At 41.8% G+C, this 7,350-nt stretch overlaps 1 pseudogene; it reads right to left on the bottom strand.

Annotated features, from left to right (window-relative positions):
• Nucleotides 1-4,614: 4,614 nt before the first annotated feature.
• Nucleotides 4,615-6,361, bottom strand: LOC101019172 (annotated as a pseudogene).
• Between the last annotated feature and the right edge of the window lie 989 nt (nucleotides 6,362-7,350).

Raw genomic sequence — 7,350 nt, 5'->3', positions numbered from 1 at the left:
TTTTTTATGTTAGCCATTTGTGTGTATTTTTTTGAGAAATGTCTATTTAGGACCTTGCCCATTTTTTGACTTGGTTATTTGTTTTCTTGGTATTGAATTGAGTTCCTTATACATTTGGAGATTAGCCTTTCATCAGATGTATGCTTTGCAAATATTTTCTCACAACTTGTAGGTTGTCTCTTCCTCATATTGTTTCCTTTGCTCTGCAGCAGCTTTTTAGTTTGATGCAATCCCATATATTTTTGCTTTTGTTGCCTGTGTTTTGGGGATTATATCCAAGAAATCTTTGACCAAACCAACATTGTGGAACTTTTCCCCTATGTTTTCTTCTAGTAGTTTTACAGTTTTATGTTTAAACCTTTAATCCATTTTGAATTGATTTTTGTGTATGGTATGAGATAGGGGTACACACCATACACATTCATGTTCTTCTGCATTTGGATACCTAGTTTTCTTAACACCATTTATTGAAACAACAGTGTATTCTTCATTACATGTTCTGGGAACCTTTGTTAAAAATCTATTGGCCATAAATGCATGAGTTTGTTTCTGGGCTCCTATTCTGTTCCCCTGGTCAATGTGTCTGTTTTTGTGCAAGTATCACATTGTTTTGATTAATATGATTTTGTGATACATATTTTTTTGGAGTGGGGGGAATCAATTTTTATTTGGGTTACTCACAGTGGTTAGAGAACAACCACAGCACAGGAAATGCATCTCTAAGATTGCCCAGAAAACTGACGAGCTGAATTCTATTGCTTAAAAATACACATATTTACAATAACTGACAAATGGTGATGTGCCTCACACAGGAATGTGTTTGTATTTGCAATGCTGTGTACAGATTTCACTTTGTTCAACACAGATTTTGGTTTTGTGGAATTCAAATGCAGATGCTCATTCACTTCACAGCCTTGGATTTGTCTGTTTTGGAGAGATATCTACCTCCATGAGTTATATCTGCATGAAAACCACAGACAATGAAGGTATTTCTTCATTGACTTATTTATTCTTTTGACTGTAGCACCAAACCCTTGACGACATCCTTCCTTTTAATTCATGTGGAAACCAGACTTAATCAAATCTCTCTGGTCGCCTCAGTATTCCTTCAAATTCCCTATTTCTATCTCTTCCTGAGTTGGGTAACCTCCTGTAGCAGGGGTCAGACTGTGACTTGGGAATCAAGCCTAGGTCTGCAGTTTGCATTTTGATCTTCTTGTAAAATATGGTAGGACACTGCAGTGGAACCAACAGTTAACACTCAGAACAGTTCCCTGCTCTAACTCGGGAAAGAGACTTCAAAGGGTCAGGATTCATCCATTTGATCAGTTAACTGAGAAGGATTCATTTTGGTAAAACTTGTTCAGCTTTGAGACACTTCAGTGAGTTGTTTGAGATTTTTTTTTTTTTTAAATTATACTTTAAGTTCTGGCATGCATGTGCAGAACGTGCAGGATTGTTACATAGGTATACATGTGCCATGGTGGTTTACTGCACACATCAACACATCATCTACATTAGGTATTTCACCCAATGCTAACCTTCCCCCAGCCCCTACCCCTAGACAGGCCTCAGTGTGTGGTGTTCCCCTCCCTGTGTCCATGTGTTCTCACTGTTCAATTCCCATTTATGAGTGAGAACATCGGATGTTTGGTTTTCTGTTCTTGGATTAGTTTGCTGAGAATGATGGTTTCCAGCTTTATGCATGTCCCTGCAAAGGACATGAACTCATCCTTCTTTATGGCTGCATAGTATTCCATGGTGTATATGTGCCACATTTTCTTTATCCAGTCTATCATTGATGAGCATTTTGGTTGGTTCCAAGTCTTTGCTATTGTGAATGGTGCTGCAATAAACACACATGTGCATGTGTCTTTATGGTAGAATGATGTATAATCCTTTGGGTGTATACCCAGTAATGCGATTGCTGGGTCAAATCATATTTCTAGTTCTAGATCCTTGAGGAATTGCCACACTGTCTTCCACAATGGTTGAACTAATTTACACTCCTACCAACAGCGTAAAAGTGTTCTTAATTCTCCACATCCTTTCCAGCATCTGTTGTTTCCTGACTTTTTAATGATCACCATTCTAACTGGTGTGAGATGGTATCTCATTGTGGTATGGATATGCATTTCTCTAATGACCGGTGATGATGAGTTTTTTTTTCATATGTTTGTTGGCTGCATAAATGTCTTCTTTAGAGAAGTGTCAGTTCATATCCTTCACCTACTGATGGGTTTGTTTGTTATTTTCTTGTAAATTTGTTTAAGTTCATTGTAGATTCTGGATATTAGACCTTTGTCAGATGGATAGATTGTAAAAATTTTCACCCATTCTGTAGGTTGCCTGTTCACTCTGATGATAATTTCTTTTGCTGCACAGGAGCTCTTTAGTTTAATTAGATCCCATTTGTCTATTTTGACTTTTGTTGCAATTGTTTTTGGTGTTTTAGTCATGAAGTCTTTGCCCATGCCTATGGACTGAATGTTATTGCCTAGGTTTTCTTCTAGGGTTTTTTATGGTGTTAGGTCTTATGTTTAAGTCTTTAATCCATCTTGAGTTAATTTTTATATAAGGTGTAAGGAAGAGATCTAGTTTCAGTTTTGTGCATATGGCTAGTCAGTTTTCCACATATGGCTAGCCAGTTTTCCCAACACCATTTATTAAATAGGGAATCCTATTAGTCTGATGGGCTTCCCTTTGTGTGTAACCCAACCTTTCTCTCTGGCTGCCCTTAACATTTTTTCCTTCATTTCAACCTTGCTCAATCTGATGATTCTGTGTCTTGGGGTTGCTTTTCTTGAGGAGTATCAAATCTCATCTCCTCACATTTCAAAACCACTCATACCTTCCCAACAGTCCCCCAAAGTCTGAACTAATTCCAGCATTAACCCAAGAGTCCAAGACCAAAGTCTCATGGGAGACAAGGCAAGTTCCTTCTGCCTAGGAGCCTGTAAAATCAAAAGCAAATTATTTCCTTCCAAGACACAATTGGGATACAGCATTGGATAAATGCTCCCATTCAAAATGGGAGAAATTGACCAAAATAAAGAGGGTATAGGCCCCATGCAAGTCTGAAATCCAGCAGTGCAGTCATTAAATATTAAAGCTCCAAAATAAAACTTCTTTGACTCCAGGTCTCACATCCAGGGAACACTAATGCAAAGGGTGTGCTCCCATGTCCTTGGGAAGCCTTACTTCATTGGCTTTGCAGGGTACAGCCCCCTACCCCAGCTGCTTTCACAGCTGGCATTGAGTATCTGCAGCTTTCCTAGGCACACGGTGCAGGCTTTCAGTGGATCTACCTTTCTGGGGTCTGGAGGATGGTGGGCCTCTTCCCACAGCTCCAGTAGGGAGTGCCCCAGTGGGGACTCTCTATGGTGGCTCCAACCCCACATTTCCCCTTTGCACTGCCCTAGCAGAGGTTCTCCATGAGGGCTTCACACCTGCAGTAGACTTCTGCCTAAACATCCAGGCATTTTTATACACCCTCTGAAATCTAGGTGGAGGTTTCCAAACCTCAATTCTTGAATTCTGTGCACCTGCAGGCCCAACACCATGTGGAAATCTCTAAGGCTTCGGGCTTGCACCCTCTGAAACAATGGCCTAAGCTGTACCTTGACCACTTTTAGACACTACTGGGGTTGGAGTAATTGGGATCAAGTCCCAAGGAGGCTGCAGAGAGCAGGGGGGCCCTGGGCCCAGCCCATAAAACCATTTCTCGTATGTCTCAGGGCCTATGATGAGAGGGGTTGCTGTCAAGATCTCTGACATGTCCTAGAGACATTTTCCCCATTGTCTTGGCTATTTATATTTGGATCCTTGTTGCTTATGTAAATTCCTGCAGCTGCTTGAATTTCTCCCCAGAAAATGGGTTTTTATTTTCTATTGCATTGTCAGGCTGCAAATTTTCCAAACGTATGCTCTGCTTTCCTTTCACACATAAGTTCCAATTTCAGATAATCTCTTTCAAGGTCAAAGTTCCACAGATCTCTAGGGTGACAGAAAAGTACTGCCAGTCTCTTTGCTAAAGGATAGCTAGAGTGGCCTTTGCTCCAGTTCCCAAGAAGTTCCTCTTCTCCAAGTGGGACCAGCTTAACATGGACTTCATTGTCCACATCATTTTGGTCAAAAGCATTCAACAAGTCTCTAGGAAGTTCCAAACTTTCCCACATATTCCTGTCTTCTTTTGAGCCCCCTAAACTGTTCCAGCCTCTGCCTGTTACCCAGTTCCAAAGTCGCTTCCACATTTTCAAGTATCTTTATAGCAGTACCCTACTCTTTGTGGTACCCATTTACTGTATGAGTCCATTCTCACATTGCTATAAGGATACTGCTGCCTGAGACTGGTACTTTACAAAGGAAATAGGTTTAAATGACTCACAGTTCCACATGGCTGTGGTGGGAGCCCTCAGGAAACTTACAATCATGGTTGAAGGGGAAGCAGGTATGTCTTACATGGTGGCAGGTGAAAAAGCATGTGTGTGTGTGTGTGTGTGTAGGAGGAACTGTCAAACACTTATAAAACAGTAAGATCTTGTGAGTACTCACTATCATGAGAACAGCATGGGGAAAACTGCCCCCATGATCCAATCACCTCCACTGGGTCCCACCCTTGACACTTGGGCATTATGGGAATTACAATTTGAGATGAGATTTGGGTGGGGACACAGCCAAACCTGCCAACTGGCAAAGTTCTTGTTTCCAGCTGTCTTTTGTTATTTGTTTTTAGAAGAAAAACCAAAGAGAAGGCAGTATAATCCACATCTGAACCAGTCTGCAGCCAGCCAGAGCCTGCTGGGAAGGGACCTTTCAAGGATGCTTTAGTTTGTCCTGATGTACCAGGTGCATAGATCTTTTCACCCAGAATTCGAGAGATCAGCATGCTCCCTACGAATCTACCACACAACTGCCCATCAGCTCTCATCCTCCCACAGGATTAGCCTAATTCTGGCTCTGCAGACACTGGCAGCCACAGATGACAAACTCTGAGCCTTAGTGGACTTCTCTTTTTGAACTGTACCTGGAGATGTAGGAAAATGCAGGAGAGGACTTAAGTGGGAGGGGGGAAAACAAAGTGTCTGTATTATTTTCTGTGAAAGTCATTTAATTATTTTCTCATGGTTTTCCCCTATCCTGGTTGCTTTGCCAAGTTCTTGGGAGCTAACAGGACTTGCTCTACCTGGAGGAACTGCTGCTCTGGGAGTTTGGAGAGTCCTGCTCATTGATTTGTGTTCACCAGCAGCACACAGGTGGCCATGTCAGATGGGGATGCCCAGGCTCTCAAGCCTGCTCCTCAGACGTGGTAGAGGACTTACACCTCATCTCTAGGAGACTGCAGACGGCAGCTGTCACAGAAGTCCAGAGGCCCATCCAGAGCATCATCTATGAATGTGCTGAACTCTGAGGTCATTGTGAGGTTGCCCCTGGCTGTACCCACACATTTCGATGCCTGAGTCCTCTGTGAAGTGGTGATGTCTCCCGGGTGTCTTGTCTTTGCTGTCTGAAGGTGTGCTGCCATGCTCAGAGCTGTCATCTCTCAGCAGCTCCTCCTCACATTCTGAATCCTTATCCAGGAACGCCCCTGGGTTCAGCTTCCCAGGCTGGCCACAGAGCCACTGGGTTCTACTCCTGGGGCTTTGGTGGCTGGCTGTTTCTCAGTCAGCTGGTAGGTCAGAGGGGTCAGGGTCAGTGATGCTTGGGGTCTTGTGCTGCTTCTGCTGGCCCCAGACTAGTGGTTGCTCTTCCAAGTGTCACCCACAGTGTCACCTGCAGTGCCACATTGTGAAGGCAGCTGCTGCTGCTGCTCCTGTAGCTGGAAGGCACTGTATGGGAGGGGAGGAGGTGGAGATTAGTTCACCATTTCCTCATAAGAAGGTAATAAATAGTTTGGTGAAATAAAATGGTAGTACTGAGTAATTGTGGGCTTCTGGATAGGCAGTCAGGTTGATTTCATGTTGCTACTGCTGGACTTGAGGGCTGTGCTTGGCTGTGGTGGCAGATGCAGCAGCAGCTCAGGATGATGGTGATGGTCCACACCAGCCAGAACCACCAATGTTCATAGTAGTAGTTATGACACTGAGACTGCTCACAGCAGTGTCCTGTTGTGTCACAAATGTAGCTTTGATTGTTGGTGCACACACAGGCTTCCTTATCCTGTGGGGGTTCAGGGGGCTGGGCAGTGCCTAGAGGAGCAAGAGCTCCATGCCACCCAGGAAGTTTCTCCTCTCCATACTCCTCCTGTTCCTCTGACACAGCATGGGCACCTCCCTCCACCCTTGCTGCACTTCTCCTCTACCCTCTTCTTCCTTCTTTTGTTCCTTTCCTGAAATACATTTTGAAGTCAGATTGTGAGGCCTTCAGCTTTGTTCTTATTGCTCAAGAGTCCTTTAGCTATTCAGGGTCTTTTGTGGTTCCATATAAATTTTCAAATTGTTTTTTCTATTTCTGTGAAGAATGACATTGGAATTTTGAGAAATATTGCATTAAACCTATAAATCACTTTGGGCAGTAAGGACATTTTAAGAATATTAATTCTTCCTACCCATGGACGTAAAATATCTCTCCATGTATTTGTGTCATCTACCATTTTTTCATCAATGTTTTATAGTGTTCAGTATATAGATCTGTCACCTCCTTGGTTAAATGTACTCCTAAATACAATCCTAAATGTGCTCCTACACAAACAATACTGTTTTATTTTATGCTATCATGAATGAGATTGATTTATTTTTGTCATATAGTTTGTTGTCAGTATAAAGAAACTACTGAGTTTTGTACATTGATTTTGAATTCCGCAATTTTATTGAATTCATTTATCATTTCTAATAGCTTTTTGGTGGAGTTTTTAGGGTTTCCTATATATAATATGTTATCAAACAGAGACGATTTTATTGCTTCCTTTTCAATTTGAATATCTTTTATTTCTTTATTTGGCTTAATTGCTCGGCTAGGACTTCCGGAAATAAGTTGGATAGAAGTGGCGAGAATAAATATCCTTGTCTTGTTCTTGATCTTAGAGGAAAAGCTTCACTTTTTCATTGTGGGGTATGATGTGAGCTGTGAGCTTGTTATATATGTCCTGTTTTGTGTTAAGGTACATGGCTTTTATGCCCAATTTGAGAGGGTTTGTCATGAGAGGATTTTGAATTTTGTCAAATGCTTTTTCTGCATATATAGAGATAACTATGTTTTTTATCCTTTATTCTGGTAATGTGGTTTATCACATTTGATTCGTGTATGTTGAAACATCTGGAGGATGAATCCACTTTATCATGGTAAATGTTCTCCTAATGCATTGTTAAATTCTGTTTACTAGTACATTTTGAGGACTTTTGCATCTGTGTT

This window comes from Papio anubis, chromosome 7 (genome assembly GCF_008728515.1).
Source record: "Papio anubis isolate 15944 chromosome 7, Panubis1.0, whole genome shotgun sequence".
NCBI lineage: Eukaryota > Metazoa > Chordata > Mammalia > Primates > Cercopithecidae > Papio > Papio anubis.
The sequence above is the reverse complement of the archived record's forward strand: the minus strand, read 5'-3'. Positions and strand labels throughout refer to the sequence as shown.